We start from the raw sequence: 19,705 nt of genomic DNA, 5'->3' as shown, positions 1-19,705 counted from the left end.
CACACACACACACACACACACACACACACACACACACACACACACACACACACACACACATATCCATCCGTAGAATATACTTCTTCATAGAAGAGAAGTAGTGAAGTTTAAGTGTAGATAGATAATATTAGCGTGCCGTATCACCTCGAATAATATGTATTGTAAGGTGATGTAAATTTGGTTGTAATGCAAATCTTGTTGTAATGCAAATGTTGAACTGACATAATTCGGCAGAAAGAGAGAGAGATGGCAAGTCACACCGAAAATTTGCAGTATTTGTTATCACTCTATATTTTTTAATATACATATATATATATATATATAAAGAGAAAGAGAGAGAGAGTGGGGACGGGGGAAGAAGAAGACGGACGAGTTGAGGCAGTTTTATCGAGGTATCGCAGGGGTACGATATCGACCGGAAGACGGTCGATGCCGTACGACGCGGCGAAAATCGCAGCCACGAGACCATTTCGGTGGCGAGGAGTCTCTCACCGCTTCATTTTCCTCTCGTGGCGCAGCCATGATTAATCGCAATTAATTCAAGTCAACACGGTGATGAGCGCGCGATCGTTGCGACACTGATAACAATGCCGATTACGCAACGGGTTGCGAAGTGGTTTTTGGAACCCCACGTCGACTTCCGCGTTCGCTCGAATGTAATCTTAGTGGATGACACCGTAATATTCTACCCGTGCCGGCTGCGTTAGAGAACCGTGATAGAGAATTTCAACAGACGTCGCACTGACAGATATTTCTGAGATTTTCGCCACGGCTAGTGCGAAATTAACATGTGACCCGTCGAATACGAGTTATCTCATATCGAATACGAGGTAGCTGGCGCGCGAAAAGAGTTCCATATGCCAACCACAAGTTAACTCGTGTGGGCTTCTCTTGCGACGATGAGGAGCGCTGTTGTGAGTTTTATTTGCTAAATTATTCTGTTTCTGAGTTTCTTGCTGAATAATGAATATAATTAATTAGCATACTAAAATAATAGGCTGATTTTAAAAGCGGTGTCGGGAACACGAAGTTTTCTATTGCCACAGTCAACGTATTAACAGCGAGGATGTTTGCATATCTTGTACATATTTTTTGCTCGTCTTCAAATTTTATAATAACTCAAGACACACACTGTAAGTTGTCGCTTAAAATTTCTCTTATGTGAGATACTTTCGGAGTTGGGTTATCTTTTCGTGATTGTATGATGTATTCAGGTATCAATCAGGAATCTTTTCACGTGAACTCGATCTTACTTATTGATCATATAATTCTTTTCCTTGATGCGAAATCAAAAGTGAACAATTTTGCAACGCTTGGAGGCGATCATGGATCTTCTCCTCCAATGAAAAATGAACGTTTCTACGTATTTTCAAAGTTTGATTTTTTACTTTGCACGAGTTTACACTAGAGAAAAAGATTGACCCTCCTTGACGAGTTCATATCTGCAATTATGTGGCATATCTGACGTATATTTGTATTTGTATGATGTATAACATCTGTGATTCTTCACTGGAAATTTACAGTGAACTCTGAATTTAAATTTCACACTCGAGACAAGTTTCAAGTAACAACTATTACTAGGTCTAATAATGCGCGAAACACTACGCCATAGTTAAAGGATAAATATGTTCGTGTTGGCAGCAAGTCGTTGATAGCAAGGAGTTGATAGTCAGATGAAATCTCGATCAGAATAAAAGTGTTGAAGCGATTTCCGAATGCGACAGTGTGCCGATTAATTTATAATTATAATTTCGTTCTTTGCATGCTTAATATACTCGAGAATAATTTCGCGATGCAGAAACGGGCAAAGTTGCCAGATGTAGTAACGTTACACGCCCGAAGATAGCATTTGTATCGGATACGAAGATACGCGGTTAAACGGCTGAGGCGAGTAAACGAGATAAACTTACTTCCGGTGCACGCGGTGAAAAACAAACGTCGTCGCCGTTCTCGTCGCCGCTGCCGCTCTTACACACATCGTTTTCGTTTTCACGTGAAAAGGAAAGTTCTCTCCTTTGCGGTTTAGTGAATTCTAAGGAACAGATTAATAAAAATGGACGTTCTAAAGCGATATATCTGAATATACTGTAGGAATTTGGAGAAGGAGTTTAGTTATAGGAGGAGAGAAAAGAAGCTTGGGATAGTGTGAACTTCTTAGCGTGAATCTTATATACGGAAAAAATATATATAAATAAATAAAATAACTTTTTCATATAAATTTGTATCAATTTTGGCACGCTTTCTAAGTCGCAATTTGTTGCTGTACAAATTAATTAGCGAGATATCTATTCTACAGATTAAAAACTATTATACTCTTAATATATAAATTAATTATAAATTAATTATAAATTAATTTTATCAGCGTAATATTTTTTTGCGCATATCGTAATTATTCGAAATCATGAAGAAAGCATTGCAGATTATTTCTTCATGTAAATCTGTTTCAATTTTATCAGGTTCTCTAGTGACACAGAAATAGATCGGTCAGTAGAGTTCATCTTGCTTTGAGGAACATAATAAATTTTGTGATATAGTAGACCTTAGTTCCTAAAATAGATACAAGCAGCACTCTGAAACGGAAGCGTAATAAATTGAGACGGGAATTGTGACAATTCAACAGTAATTCTTACTATGAAACTTCTTTCCGCGTATACTTTACTCGTGGGATATCGACGCGCAAAATGGGGTGTGTCTGCTCGAGCAGGATACACATGGCACGGGAATAGCGTGTGTCACGAATTAGGCGCGGCCTTGACAATTACGCTCTCCGCTTTTATCTCAGCGACGTCATCCCCCAGGCTTTTTCGTCCCATGAATGATTAAACCACGCGCGCACCACACCCTACTCGCATCCTCTGGGACGCCGTGCTAATTAACCAAGCTCGATGTCGCTTCGTTGAGTTTCCATCGGTGAGGAGATACGTCGTTTGTTGGACGGCACGATCAAATGTTGTCGTCTTATTCAGAATAACGTAACAACGTTAGTCGCGTATGCATTTTACTCGGGTACATTCCTCTGCGAGCGGGTGTAACCATCGCCGTGACCCCGCCGGATTAGCTAAGTGTCAAGTTGAGCGCGAGTGTTAAGAGTGAGAATCGCTCTTCTCTCTTCCCTCCTCCTTCTCTCTTTTTTGTCCTCTCATTGTCAATTTCTTTTCCTCGCGTCTCCGGTATCTTCCCTTTATGTAGGTGTCTCTCTCTTTCTCCCCTCCCTTCTCTCTCTTCCGTTCTCTCTGGTTACCTCGTCGTCTCTCTCCTCTCGCCTCGTGTTGTTCTTTGACTTTTCCCCGGTCGTCCTTGGGGGAGGGGGAAAGGGAACGTTGACCCTTCGTGCTCCTCTGGTTGCTCTCGACACGGTCGTCCGAAGTTTCATTCAGAATGCGACGTCGAGAGAGCGAGGCCCCTCGTCGATATACATATAGCATCCGGAATGATGCGGCGAAAGTGCGCGAGTGTACACGTCGAATCGACTTATATAGGGTGTCTTCGATTCACAGGACATGATCCGCCTAGGTGGCGATCGCACGGTTGATTCTTTTTCCTGCGCGAATCGAGACCGTCCTGAATTAAGCCAAGCCCAAAGTTCCGTATTAATCCTATAAATTTCGTCGAACATGCGTAACGCTTTACAGGCTATTCGCTTATTAAGTAACAAATAGTGACTTCACGTTATTCTCTTTATGTTGAATCGCCCTTAAACAGACTTCGAAATTGTTTAACATATTCGATTATTTTAACATATATCAGTATATAAGAATAAAAAAATAATTAACTCTCTGTTTCTTCATAATTTTTTTATTATTTATCAAAATTTTTAGCATTGAAAACGTTTATACACTGAAAGAAAACACTTTAAAATTGATTCGTGAGATATAAAGTTAATTTGCAGAAATAAACTTTATGTTTCACAAATAATTTTTCAAGTATTTTCTTCTCACTTTATACTGAAAAAATAATGTGTTTGGTTTTATGTAACTATAATCACATATAAACAAATAATTACTTTAAATTATGGTCAAGGAAATCATTTTCTTAAATTAAATTTTACTATAATATTAGTGATAATAATTTTATATACATATTATCACTATTATTGTCGTGTTGACACAACCAGAAAGTTGAGGCAAAAAATAACCATAATTTTAGTCTGATCAATCATTTCTTTTTCTCAGTGTGTATATGTGAAATATATATCTACCATTTATTGTCTTCACGATACTATTGTGTCGGTGGATACATTTATAAATATATGACACACTTGACGTTCTCCGTCCGGGTTTCCCGTGATTTAGTATCCTGTTGCTAACTACCTGTCATGATATTCCGGATACTAGCTCATAGCACTAACGTTCGCGTAAATATGACTCGATCGGAGAAACTCACGTTAATCGACGCGATATCACCGACAGTTCAATTACATATTTCAAGAGCCGATATTCAGCATGTTCCGTAGAACGTAATGTAAGGGAGAATTTATACCTTGGCAGAAAATAATCAGAGAACTCACGCTGGTAGAAAAGCAGAAATATCGGGGTACGTTTTTGTTCTTCCACGATTAATACATTTCGTCGGTTCTTGAAATATTTAATCAGGCTCTCGTTCGTATCGTGTTGTTTGACATGTGTATCTTCGATCAAAGCTATATATACCCGAGTGTCAGTGTCAGAATACCACGATGAAGCAGGATGGAGCACAATGCTAAGGCACAAGCGGCTGAACAACATATACTTTCAAGGTATGTCAAATTAGTTAATACGCAAGTGGTGTTCGTTCTTAACGGGCGCTTGACCAACTTGCCGAAAATAAAGGTATGTCCGAGGTGAAATTCGTGCCTGTTAGCAATCGTAGCCTCATGAATCATCGATTAATCGTCAACTTGTTTGATACGATTATTTGTGTGCTTGTATCTATTACATTAATTTAAACGAGAAACATTCAAAACAGTATTATTGGATTCAAACAGCAGCGCATTGCCCACGAGTAAGTATCTGCAATCGTGTTCTTAAAGTGTTCCTAAATAATTCGCAACTACGAATATCGGTCATAGAATTTAATGAAAATCTCACAAGTGTTGATTTTTCTGTTTAATAACGCTCCTCAGGCCGCGACTGTGAGCTTGTTTACATTTGCCAACGTTCCTTTTAATTTCGTGTCGAATTTTTATTATACGCAATCCTATTATTCGACATATAAAATATATATATATATATATATATATATATATATATATATATATATATATATATATAATTGTTATTTTTATCTTCGTATATCCTTCTTATCAGTTCTTTCACAACCTGAAAATTTCATTGAGACTTCGAGCGGCAAAAGGGATTTTGTGTTATCATATTATCTTAATCCTTAGTAGATTATTTAATTTCTTCGTATTTCACATAGAGTATTAGCAGCTGAGCAATTTGTATGATTAATATATTGCTGATTGAAATTAAGAATAAAGATGAAATGCTAGTGGATTATATATTGATACAATAAAATGTAAAATAATACTGAAATGAGGTTTTCTTTTCAAAACTTAGCATGGAGAAAGTGATAGGAAATAATCGTTCGTACTATCAAGGGATGGAATAATAGCTTGCACAATATTATATCTCAAGATTCTTTAAATTTCTTAAAATTCGACGCCACTCGCAGGATTAATGTTTAACCAAAAAGTGGAATATCGACAAGATTGTTTCCAAATTTATGTAAAACTTTTTAAAAATTATGTTAGTTCTGTAGTTTAAGTCCTGAACACTTCAGAAAAAAATTTATCTTTTATCAATGATCAGGTAGCATTATTCACGTTTGATTTTTATCGGATTCTTATCATAATTCCTCAATGAGTATATTTTATCTGTCACAATCAGTATCTTGATTAAATCTGTGATAAGAAAGTGATAAACTAAATAAAAACATCAAAATGAATCTTAAAAATCGATTTTTTTTCTATAAGCGTATAATTAAATACGCAATTCAAATAAATACGCAAATATTCAAGTAAATTCATAGTTTCAAGTATTATATACAAAAAAAAGTTTATATAACCACAAGTTTATCATAAGTATAAGTTTATATAACCACAACTCTATCATAAGTTCATCATAAGCATCAATTTATTCGAATACATTCTGAATCCTAGTAAGTTTAGCATTTCATTCCAGAAAATTGTGATTTAAAACAAAAATTCCCTTACTGTGTAAGTTTGCTTAAAAGTCGTGCCAACTTTTCTTGGACAAAGTTCTTTAAAATCTTTGTAAAAACAATAAATACTTTTTTGTGCACATGATAATAAGCTTTTTCAAAATTTATCATGAGTATATTCTAAGACTATTATTAACAAAATAAAAATTCTTTGTTGAAGATAACTATTGTTTAAAAGAAGGAAAGTAAACTGAGTGGTTGCTTTTCTTGGCAGCAGAATAGTGTTTTTCTGTATGTGTATGTGTAGACTGAAAAATGTCAAGTTCACCGGAAAGTTCTCTTGAATGTGAGTTCAGAATCAATCTAAAAATCGAAGCTGGTCATATGACTGCGCTGTTGACAAAACGGAGAAGGGAATTATCTCACTTCCGTTTATTTTTCTACTTACGATAGGCCATGTCACGCGGGAAGAAAACGTGGCGAGGTCGGCGGGATCGTATGAGCGTGTGCGTCGCGTTTGAGATGGAGGCGCGTCGTCGTCGTCGTCGTCGGTCGATCAATGATCGACGTCAGCGTCGACGTGGAAATTGATTGATTAGCGTTTGACTGGCCGAAGGCCGACGGGAATAGCGCGAGCGACTTGAATTAAACGGACACTTAATGAACCTCGTTCGAATGGGAGTCGCCGGCTTTAAATAGGACGGCGCGAACGCGCGAGAGCGAGCGAATTTGAAGAGCACGCAGCGTGTCATGGACGTGGAGGCGCGAGAATGCGAGAATCTTTGCGCGAATCTGGCTCGTCTTACTTGAGGTAGACGCGAGTCCGAGATAAATCGGGAGCCGCGCGCGGATCAATGAGAGATAATCGCGCGCGCGCGTGTTCATTGCTCCGGATGAGCGCGTTTTTATGATCCTAATTCGGACAGTTCTGCTCCGATATTTTGCAGAATCTTGCTTTCATAGTCACAGCGAGACTCCGCTGGACTCCGTTGCGCGCAATTTCAAATTCTCAAAACGCGTCGCGTGTATTACTATGTCCACCGGCGAGACACTATTAACCATTTGAGTCTCGGCGTGTCTTAAAGGATACGGCATACAATATTTCGAGAAATAAAAATATTCTGATTAATCTGTCTACGTCGTTTGAGAGAAATCGAAGTTTTCTACCTAGTCAAAGTTTGTTTATCTTGAAAAAATGACTAAACTATATATATAGTATTAAAGGCTCTTGAAGTATACACTTACCAAGTTAAAGATAGGACTTCTAAGAACTATGCGATGGATGTGTAAATAAGTTGCTGTAATGTTAGTGTAAATAAGTTACAATAGAAAGATAAAGAAAGCACATTAAATGTTATCAATTTTCTATTTTTTTAAGGAATTTAATTTTTTTCGTCTGAAACTATCTCTCGAATCACACTTTTAAAATACTGTTTACATTTAACTGATGTATTTTTTTTTTTGAGGTAACATTAAATTTCCAAAATAAGAGATCGGGACTCAAAGAGCGAAGAATCGTCGACCTTGACATTAGCAACTATTTTTAATTGTATAATATACACATCTGCGGGCATTCAGTCACACAATGGGTAATATAATAAAATATCAAGTTTATAATATTCGTTATTATATCGATGTTTCATCGAGATATATATACGAATCGAAGAAGCGTGACGAAGTATATATATACAAATATACAATGAAGATATTTTTCGCGAAATCACATTTTTGCAGTTATCATCTATGCTGATTTGGCGCAAGATTTACATCAAATAAGTTATATAAAAGTCATTTACATTAAATTTAATTCTCTTTTAAATCTTTGTTAGAAAATAGGATGTCGCGAAATTTTTTCTTATAATCCCGTGGCGCCGGCGGTCTTACCTCGTCGGTGCCATATCGCACACGTGTTTATGTATACAGAGTATCGGGAAAAAAAGTCGAACCGCCCCTCCCCTCTGCTCCGACCGACGCCTCTGTGGGCCGTGCATTCGTGCGTGGGAACCGCGCTCGAACGTCGCCAAATACGGTGAAATCCGCGCTCCCGAACGAATCCGTCCGTCGTAACGTCGAGTTCTCGCGCATCTCGGGCTCTCCTCGCTGCGACGCGAATCTTGTGCCAGCCGACGTTCATTACGGCGGAATTTCGCCGCGTAAACACCGACGACCGCTGCGAGCGTGACCGCGCTCGTCCGCGAGATCCCGGCCGAATTTTCGCGGTTTTTTCCTCCCTTTCGTTCTGCCGAATCCAGGCGTTGTGGAAGAAAGAGCGACGCGCGAATCTCCTCCGCGAAGATGCACCAGCTCTTTGCAGCTGCACTTTCTGAATTATCTCGCGATCCTTCTGCTGTCTTCTCTCGCCCATCAAGTGTCAAGCATGTGCCTACTTAATTACTTAAACGCAGACAGTGCGACTTCGTGCAGTCATAGGGAACAGATCAATCGTTCGGCGTGAACGAATGGTGTTCGAAGCGCAGCATCGCGCCGGAATGCGGGATTTACGCGGCCCGCGCGGAGGCGCGACAGCAGACGCACACGCGTACTTGCGTACGTGGAAAAAGGGGAAAAGGGTATGTGTGTGTGTGTGTGTGTTGTCTGGAAGAGAAAGGGAGAGAGAGACGACAGGGCGAGAAAGCGAGGAAAAGGCACGTCGCCGCGCAGAACGCGTTGCGCGTACTCTCCTCGTTGGTCGCTATAAATACGTAAGATGCAGTCGAATGCGGGCCGTGCGTGCGCGTACGCACGCCCACACACGCGCGCGCGTGCAGGACGCGCGTGTAATTCCGACGTTCCAGCGTTTCTGCGTGTGCACGCGCGACGGACGCCGCGCGCGAATGCCGAAAATAGTTTTTCGCGTGTGCGCGCGTGTAGCAGCGGGAGGGTGAGGGGGCGGTGGAGACGAAAGGGAGAAGAGACGGAGGAGACGCCGCGCGTCGTCGTCTCGCGCTCTCGACACTGGGCGGCGTGGGTCGACGTGCGTAGGCATGCACCTAGTGTGCTGCACGCACGTACGTGTGTGTGCATGCGTGCGTGCGTGCGCGCCTAAGTGCGTGTAGGTAAATATAAATATAAGTGCGCGGTGTCCCAGAAGCATTAGATGCCGCTCCGTCTATGGGTATGGGCGAAAAATCCGGGAGAATAACGGTGGAAAAGATCGCCGATGGCTGCATGGCGAGTGTGTTAGAGCTCTTATAATTGATTCAGCAAAGGGCCAACAAAAGTCTGTATACAGATTTTCTGCTGTAATAATGGAGAAGCAAAATACAATTGTAATCTTGGTATTCTGGATATTTGGGGAAACAATTGTGTGTTTCGATTTGTGCATTGCATTTTAAAATCCGCGCATAAGCTCTTACAAACCCTTGATTTACTTGGATTGGATATCAATAGAGATTTATATTATTTATTATCTTATTATAGTTTCCTTTTTATGTAAAATTTTTTTACTGTTTTCCTGAGGATCCGAGGAAATGACAGTGGAAACAATTTGCCAATGGATCCACAGCGAGTGTGTTAGAGCTCTCATAATTTATTGGAAGATTCATTTATTTAAAGAATCAATACACCGATTTTCTCGTGTAATAATGAGAAGCAAAACACAATTGTAACCTCGGTATCTTAGATATTTTGGGAAAACAATTGTGTGTTTCGATTTGCATCACATTTTAAAATCTGTGCACAGGCTTTTACAGATTCTTCACTTGATTAATTTTGATTGGATATCAACAGAGACATATTATTTGTTATCTTATAGCTTTTTTCATATAAGATTCTTTTACTATGTTCTCTAGTAATGTAGGAATATGGTAGATGATGAGTTGACAATAAGATGTTTTTCCATATTGGTGAGAGAGACCTTGCGAAAATAGGATTATAATCAGAGATTATAATTTACGATATATTAATAGCGCAGAGATCAGTGCTTTGTCTCTTGTTTCTTGCTGTCTTCATTCCGTTCGTTTTGTGTGAAAGAAAAATCCCGTGTGAAAAAAGATCCGTTAGTGTGTCGTATCTTTGCACACAGAGTAAATGTGTATTCCAGCGGCTCGTGTGTTGATTCTGTTCTACAACATTTTCCTCAAGTGTCCCTTGTCCCTCGCCGACTTGGGCAGCCGCGTCATCCTTGAGAAATTTCGACGGAAACGCTTACCGCCCTACTCGTCCTCATATACCTCGTACCCCCGCGGTCGGACGTCCCGCAGATCGGACCCTGCTCAGGAAGATGGGCAAAAAACAGGTCCGACATCGCTACACGCGCGTGTGCGTATACGCATGGGACAGATGCGTAAACTTTCTCGTGAGTAACGCGCGGAATGAGTGGGTGTTTGGCCGGTCGGTCGATTGGTTGGGTAATTGCATGGATGGTTGATTGGCTGGTTGGTTGGTTGGGTGGTTAGTTCGTTGGTTGGCTGGCTGGTTGGTTAGTTAGTTGGGCGAAGAATCCGGCCATATGGCGTCCACATTCCGTTTCTCGGGGATGGCAACGATCACGCTACGAGCGTGTGTTTGCTCGTGTCGATGGGAAGGCGTGAAGACTCGTTTAATCCTTTCGGTTTGTATCCTGCGGGAAACGAGGGACACCGCCACACCAACGTCGGGAAGAGAATCCTCGCTGCCTTGCAAGGTCCTTAACCTCAACCGCGTGTAAACAGGACGCTGAACGCGAGAGTGAGATGGAAAGTAATTCGACGAGTTCAGAAAGAGTTTCAGAGAGAGCATCGAGATTTTCATATTAATGTTCTTCGTTATTCGAAGTGTTGTTGCATTATCTTTTTTGCTTATTATATACCAATATCTGACGCTTTTATTAATCAATTGGAATTTCTTAATTCTTGATTGCGTATCTCTCTCTCCCTCTCTCTCGTCACTTTCTAATTGAAAACAAAAATTAGTATTGTTTTTTCCGTCCGCGCGAAGGGACTGAAGTACAAAGAATATTATTTCTCCAAAGCTATCGGAAAACTGCGTTGTTTTTTTAAGAGTAGAAGGACAAAATGATTTCTTTAAGTTTCTACGCTTCTTAGGAGTAACTTACAGCTTTGTCGAATGTCTCTTAGGATGCCGTTTCTCATGTAGAACGGAAAGGAAATTTAGTGAGATATATAATCTGTTATTCCGCTCCGATTGCACATCCTTGTAAAGTACACTTTATGAAGAAAGGAAGAGAATTTTAATTTTAAACTTGCTCACACGTTATAAGTCACTTTTGAGATTTAATGAAGTTATATATTTTTCTTATGAGGTAGCTTATTTTTATTTGCTGTGATTGAAAAACAATTAATTTCTCATTTGCACGAATTTTCGTTTCATCGGTGCATAGAGAATTTGAAATCGGAACAGGCTGATAGATGATTGGTGTTATTCATCACTATACTTCTTCTATTTTTTCCTTCTGCACTGAAAGAAAAAAATAAGAAACATTTATTTAGTGGATACTAATAAGTATTTACTTTAATCTAGTATAAGTATTTACTTTAATCTAAATTCTTTTATTTAAGTATAGTAAGTAATTGCTTTGATGAAAATCTAAAGTTTTAAAAAAATTTCATGAAAATTTACATTTTCTCATTTGACAAATATTTTATACCAGCTTAAACTATCCGGACTTGTATCTAGAACATCTAAACTTGAATTATCGCAAAGTGTCAAGGGGATGAAATCGGGAGAAGGGTGTCCAGGTTTCATGCAGCCTATATTTTCTGCAGGATCTTAAAATATAAATTTGCTCCAGATCAAAGAGTATGGAAGTTAACAGGAGAAACATAGATATTCTATTTTATATATATGTATATAAATAAATATGTCACTAGTATCCAACTAAATAAACATTGTTTATTTCTTTGATATTTATTCTCTTACACGATGTGTACGGAACATCTCACGGTTCAAGGAATAATCTCGTCTGCAAAATCCGTTGCTCATACCGTTCTGCACTCGCGAAATTCGAGAGCGCGAAAATATTCGCGACGCGGAAATTGCGACACAATATTTCCGGGCAGCAGGCCGCGCTCCACTTTCGTTCGGAACGAAGACCAAGGCGTCGCCCATCGAGCGGGCCCATACGGTTTCCCGTTCTCGTGACTTGTCGGTATAAAATTGTCGTTGCGCGGAATTGACGATAGAATTTGGTCGTAAGACGAGCCTTAGATTCTCTATTACGGATTCGACTCGGGAAGCGGAGACCGCCGGGGTGTATCGGTGTCGGTGACTCGAAACCGCCGAGCGCGCAGGTACTAGAAGAACGATATAGTCACAGCAGGTATGGTAGTAACGGAGGAAAAGCCGGAAGAGGGTGTCTATTGTCGTTCCTTCTTTTTCGTCTGCTTTCGCGCGACAGGACACGACCAGGGGGCTCCGTTTCCCCGAAATATCGTCGTTACCGGACCTCGTCGTCGGTGATCCGGCGTTCTACCTGCGAGGGCGGATATGCCGACCGCAGGTCATAATGGTCGCGTAATAAGGTGCGCTCTAAAGGACGAGGGTATCGTTTAGAAGTACGGAAAACAGATCTTTCTGCCGTTCATATGAAAGACGCGTCGGACCCTCGGAATGACCTTTTGCAGAATAGCTTCCTTTCTCCTTCCTTTCGTGTTCGTCACTCTATTACGGCTGGCGCTTATCGATCATTGTCGAAGAACGTGGGGCTCGTGATGACTGACGCGTTAATTGTCACGGTGAGTCAGGTGTTGCTTTTCTTCCTCCTTGCTTTCCTTCAACGATTAGTTGTCTCTATCTGTCCTGTGTTTGAAAACATGCGGCACGTTAGGTGGAAAAATTAATTTTTCTCGATTCGGTAAATCTATAGCTTGTTGGCATATTAGTTAAGTGTTTAAAATTCTTGGCCTCTTGCATTGTCTATCCCTTTTTAATGACGTCAAAAGCGAGAAAATGCATGTTAAAAATTCTTGCGAAATACGTTGAAATAAAAATATATATCCGTAAAATAACATTTGTAATCAATTAAACAAATTTGGAAGATATTCCGTGTACTCCCCTTTTGCTTTTACATTCAAATTACAATAATTTATTGTAAATTATTCTGAATGCGAAGAAATAGGTTAAGAAGATGAATTGTTATGTCACGTTAATTTACGACAACTTATTGATTATTAAAGTTATAGAGGAATGCACGGAATATTTCACAGATTTATTTAATCGATTGCAAGTGTCACTATAAATATATCTTTTTATTTCAACTTATTTCGCAAGAATTTTTAGCATGCATTTTCTCGCTTCTGACGTCATTAAAAAGAGATAGACAATGCGAGAGGCCAGGAGCCTTAACGACGAAACGCAGGTTTGTTTGTGCAGCAAAGACATTGTGCGTGGAAGCAATTGTGCGGCCTGAGCCTGATCTGACTTATGAGTAATTTGCTTATAAAGCAAACTCATTTAGTAGATATTATCTAGGTTATTATCGCAGAGAACATTATAATTTCATACTACGAGTTAATTTTAGTTTGTAAAATAAGCTCAATTTTGATCTCACCAAAAAATTACGCCGCGCTTACTTGATGGACGGTAGAGGAATATTTTTGCTCGTTTTGCGAAAGTTATTTCATTTAGCTGTTCTTATATTAGGTTAGATTGTAAATTTGCTAAAACCGGAATTTTCAGTTGTAATAGTTAACATTTTCTTCCGTGTAAACTGCACCGTCTTTAATTTTATCATGCATCTCTTCTTGCACTTTCGTTTTTCAATTCTTCACACCCTCTCTAAGAATATTATTCTTAGCGAAATCCTCTTATATATTGACTTCAAAGGAATTCTTTTGAAACCAAAAGAAGAATATATCCTAATACTCAAAGAAAGAATTCTGAACTTGAAAGAACCTGAAAAGTGTTATTTCCTATAATCTCATATTCTAAGCGAAACATTTTATCGAAAGAGTATTTCTCTTCTAATGAGAAGTAGACTATTAATTGGCAATCTATTAGACGCTATTTTAACTTTGTTTTCCTTTTGAATCAAAAGGACATGTTTACTTGGAGCAGAATCAAGAGGAGATATGTTCACTAAAGGCATAAAGTTCTCTCACTAGAGGTTTTTATTAAGAACAAAACTCGTACTGTAGATATAAAAGACAAAATTCCTCTGGCTTCGAGAATATCGTCCTTGGAATATTTTTCTCTCGGTGTCTTAGGAGAATTCTCTTCAAGGCAATGTATATAAAAGAACGAGATTATATTTGTTTTGAGTGCTCAGAGAGTGTGACGAAGGATCATGAAGCAGTATATTATTTGATTATTTCTTCTCGGCGTTTGTTTTCGCTCAGCCGCGGCTCGCCGAGACAAGGACGAAGGGGCACTCCATCGATTAAAGGTCGCCTTGTAATTAGAAGGTTGTTATCGCGCGGCAAACCGTGGATATATCTCGCATTCCGATTCAGAAACTCGCGCCGATCGTCGCGATCACGACTCGCAGCGCCACATCGATCACTGTCGCCGATGGGTAATTAGTTGCAAATCGATCGCAACCGAACCCCTTATTCGCCCGCCTATCGTCGCTATTTTATTACCGCGACGAGAAGGACGACGCTTTTGTCGACGCTATGGGCTACAAGCAAGCACGCAGGCTGAAGCAAGCGAGCAAGCAAGCAGGCAGGCAGGCAGGCAAGGCAGGCTGCGTAGGCGTCGTCTGGATGGTATCCGGTGTTGCGTGTCCGCATGCTCGCCCTTTATTATATCCTTCTCTCTCGTGTCCTCCGTCCCCTCTATTCCGCGTGCTTTTCTATCGCCACGCTACCACCGAAATTTCCATAATGATCAGCGAGTGTTTCGTCATCCGGCGTGTATCAGGTGACGCGAGGACGGACACCTTCTCTACAGAAGATTTACCGAAACGTCAGGATTCATAATAGATATGCAATAGATTATTTCATATAGTGATTTGCGATGGAGATTTATATACACTTATGTGAGGAAAATGAGGACTGGAGAGAATTTTGTCGTCAAGGAACATTTCGGCATTCTACCTTATTTTGTTATCCTTATATTTCACACATGTATGTACCTTAGAAACTAAAGTCCATTTTTAAGAAATTGACTATCTTCTTTGCACTGAGAGAAAATAAGTAGTTACTTCAACTAAAATTGTAGTTATTCTCGACATCAATCATATTTTTTGGTTGTCCTAACACGAAAATGGTTGCTTGCATACACAGTTATTATCTACTAACATTGTAATAGAATAAAAAATAATTTTTTTTAATAAAAAAGAATTTAAAAAAGAATCTAAATAGAATATATAAAAGAAATGGTTTTCTTTGATTATAATGTATAATAATTATTCTATGTAATTATAGTTACAAATACCAAAGATGTTTCTCTCAGTATAGCAAGATAAATTAGATCGATATTTTATCCCTGCGCTACGCAGAGAAGAATAGAAAAAATATTAAAAAAATTAAAAACATTTATATTTGGGAGTGAGAGTACTAATAACATATTTACTTAAATCTAAATTCTTATTTAAATAGAATAAACAATTGTTTTCACGAGAAACAAAACGATTTCAAGATAATATATATTTTCTTGTTTGGAAAATATATATTAGTGTAAATAAATATTTTATTAGCGCTCACCGAATAAATATCTTTTACTTCTTACACAGATGGGATTTTATAGTGAAAATTACTATAGGATTTTGTAACTGAAGAATAGACATTCTGCAGTAATTCACTATCCTTTCGTTTCATATGTGATATTTATATTTTAATAATTGAAATGAAATGCTATATTACTAATGAAATTTGTTACATTTCTAATGAAATTTACTATATTTCCTAGCAAAGTAGACCTTATTTAATACTCCTATAAGCAGTCTATTTCTGGGTTACTACAAACATAGTAAAATGAGGAAATTTATATAAAACAAAACTATAATATTCTCCCCGTGTGAATACTTTTCCTCTCAATGTACTAGAAAACACGATGAAATGCGAAAATATACGCGAAGAAGAGAACTGCAATATCATGCGCGTACGATTTCGGGCAATTAGGACGTGCGCAAAAATAGTTCTCAATCCGAAGAACGGACACCTCGTCGATTATTTCGTGCATGAACGAAGACCGCGACATGGCGGCGGCGCGAGCGGCCATCGAGCGTTTGTTTCTCTTCACTCGGACGTCCGGGATGGTTCGCGGAATAATGCGTACAGGACGAAAAATCCACGCATTATACATTCACGCGCTACGTCACGCACGTGGCTCGCACGTGATCGCACGCCGTTCACGATTTCGGCGATACCTCATCGAGATTATGCCCCACGCGCTTCTCCAAATAAATGCCTCGGCAACGCTCGCTACAGATATCAGATAGCCGCTTGCGCGATAAATCGCAGGTGGATTACGCGGCGTAGGCTCGGCCTGTGAGCGCGAGCGAGGGCGAGCCCGAGGAGAGAGAATCGGCTCTCCTCTCCACGTAGGAGTCGCTCGTTCACGCGCACACCCCGCCGCCGTTTTCCAGGCTCCGTTTGCGGTTTTTTGCGACACCCGAGAGCAAACGCATGCCCCACGCGGCGAGTGCACGTTGCGACAGATGTTTTCGATTCGTCCGTTCGTCGCCCCGCAACGACGACGACGCAACCGCGGCTCTCCGCCGCGACGTCTCGTAAATTCGCTCTCGCACGACCCCGCCGTTATCGTCCGCGGAATCCCTCCGGAATCCCTTCGCGAAAAGGACGACGCACCGGTGTCGTTGCGGATGGCAGACAAGATCATCGACGGTTTATGAATATTTGAACGGAGCTAATTAAGATAAGAAAGAGAGAGAGAGGGAAGGGAGAGAGAGAGAGAGACATATACAAACCGGTATGGCCTTATATGCAATGTAAGATTATTAAGTTTTATTCTGTATTATTATGCGAAAGAAATAATTCGTTTTTCATTTTCTATAATCTATAACAAGTCCTCATTAGATGTCTTAAAAAATACGCAATCGATGTTGTTCATACTATTCTTAACAATTATTAATCCTTCGAAATGGGATCATTGCGTTTTCTATTTTACTTGACCAGTACGACAGAGCTTTTGCACCGATCTAATGCTTACTCTGTTTGCATACACCTCACGATACAATGATATAGCAAATCCTTTCAAAAGTGTTGCGCCAGTTCGTTGTAAACGTCACAGTTCCAGCGCGAGCCGATACAAAACCGAATATGTCCGAGAAAGCCGCAGTGCTGTAATTCAGCCCTTATCTCTGACTGAACCTTCCCCTCGGAGGATGCTAGTCCCTATATTTATGTGCTGATGCGATTGACCGACGACGTCACCGAACTCTTCGCGGTCGCGGAATCACGACGCGCCGCGATTTTATCTGAAACTCTCTAGCTCTCTCTCTCTCTCTTTTCTCTCCTACAAGCTTGTTCGATTATGCGGCGAACGGCGCGACGTTTTCACGTCGAGTCGTACAGGATCTTCTTCGCCGATCCGGGGGGTTTCTTGGCAGTGAGATATTACCTGGAAACGCGTCGTCGCCGCCGCTCTCGCGATCATTTCGCGAGAGCCGAATGCCGTGTTCTTCTCGCGGTGGAGAGTCGAGTCGTTCCGGCCGCTGACGCGAAATCGGAACCGCGTCGCGAGGTAAGCCCGAAGAATTCGGGTGCCTCGCAAGAAGGCACTCGGGGATTACGTTCGCATCTTGCCACTCGCGGAATTTCTACGGAATTCGTGAAATTCCGCGCGGCGCGAACCCATGTTCGCTCGTCGCGACGTGAACGACATTTTGAAATTCTATTGAAACCCGCGCGTGTGCCGCGCGGAATCGCCGGCGAATCTCTCGCATCTTAAGCGCCTCTGGCGGCCGTGATCTCGCCGTGGAGGTGACACAAACAGGACACATCGGGTTGGGCAGATGTAGCTCTGCCCGAAAGAAACCAACAAATATGACGGTCGGATCACGGGCACGCAAACTACTATATCCGCTTTACTGGCTACGGCAAATTTACTTTCCACGGGAACATCCCTGGGGACGCGAAACAAAGCCGAAGATGCTCCCAGGATGCATTTAAAGAATGTGCAAATGTTTAAAAGTGCACTTCAAATTTATTCACGACAACACGACAGTCTCACAATGAAATTAAAGCGGGAGAAGTATTATTCAAATGCGTGCAAATTCTTCATCCGCTTTACCGTCCAGTTCAATTTCCACATGTGGGAACATCCCTGGAGATGCGAAATAAAGTTGGAGGTGCTCCCAGGATGCATTTAAAGAGTATGCAGGTGTTGAAAATGCGCTTCGAATTTATTCATGACAAGGAGACACTCGGGGATTACGTCCCTTTGTACCTTGCCACTCGCGGAATTTCCGCGGAATTCGCGAAATTCCGCGCGGCGCGTACCCATATTCGTTCGTCGCGACGTGAACGACATTTTGGGATTCTATTTAAACCCGCGCGTGTGCCACGCGGAATTGCCGGCGAATCTCTCGCATCTTAAACGCCCCGGCGGCCGTGATCTCGCCATCGAAGTGACACAAACAAAGGACACATCGGCATTAGGTCGGGCAGATGTAGCTTTGCTCCAAAGAAACCAACAAAAATGACGATCGGATCACGGGCGCGCAAACTCCTACATCCGCTTTACTGGCTACGGCAAATTTACTTTCCACGGGAACATTCCTGGGGACGCGCAACGAAGCCGAAGATGCTCTCAGGATGCGTTTAAAGAGTGTGTAGATGTTGAAAAATGCACTTCAAATTTACTCACAACGCGACAGTTTCACAATAAAATTAAAGCGGGAGAAATATTAATCAAGTGCGCGTAAACTCTTCATCCGCTTTACCGTCCAGTTCAATTTTCTTGTGTAAGAACATCCCTGGAAACGCGAAGTAAAGTTTGAGATGCTTCCGGGATGCATTTAAAGAGTGTGCAGGTGTTGAAAAATGTGCTTCGAATTTATTCATGACAATACGTCCGTTTTACAATAAAATTAAAGTGGGAAATAATGGTCAAAAGAATGCGCGCGGGCTTCATCTGTTTTACTGTCCTATTCAATTTCCATATGTGAGAACATCCCTGGAGATGCGAAATAAAGTTAAAGGTGCTTCTAGGATGCATTTAAAGAATGTGCAGGTGTTGAAAAATGCGCTTCGAATTTATTCATGACAATATGTCTGTTTCACAATGAAATTAAAGCGGGAAATAATGGTCAAAAGAATGCGCGCAGGTTTCATCCGTTTTATCGTCCAATTCAATTATCACATGTTCCTGGGAATGCGAAACAAAGTGTGCGGGTGGTCCCAAGATTCGTTTAAAAAATGCGTTTGAAGTAAAAGTACCAATTCCCGGACACATTCCTGACTCTATATATTTTTATCGTTTTGGCTTTTAAACACAGAAATATTGAAACTTTTAGCATAAGATATGTGTATACAAAGTGTTAAAAAAAGAGTTCAGTATTTATATGGTAGATAGTACACGTGATATTAAATAAAAAAGTCTTAGTAAACATAGGTAAAAAACTTAATCATTTTTTAGATATATAAATAATTTAGTATATTAAAAATTTTTTCCGCGTAAAAACGTTGCGCGTTTTTAACATATGTTTACTGAGACTTTT

At 40.4% G+C, this 19,705-nt stretch overlaps 1 protein-coding gene across 1 annotated transcript in view; it reads left to right on the top strand.

Annotated features, from left to right (window-relative positions):
* The window catches only part of LOC116851410 (protein sprouty), a 73,857-nt gene that overhangs the window by 29,516 nt on the left and 24,636 nt on the right, over positions 1 to 19,705 (top strand). The window lies entirely within an intron of this gene.

Source organism: Odontomachus brunneus, unplaced genomic scaffold, assembly GCF_010583005.1.
Source record: "Odontomachus brunneus isolate Ranch 3 - 2012 unplaced genomic scaffold, Obru_v1 Obru_scaffold_175, whole genome shotgun sequence".
In the NCBI taxonomy this organism is placed as follows: Eukaryota; Metazoa; Arthropoda; class Insecta; order Hymenoptera; family Formicidae; genus Odontomachus; species Odontomachus brunneus.
Note: the sequence above shows the minus strand (reverse complement) of the source record. Positions and strands in the feature narration are given on the sequence as shown.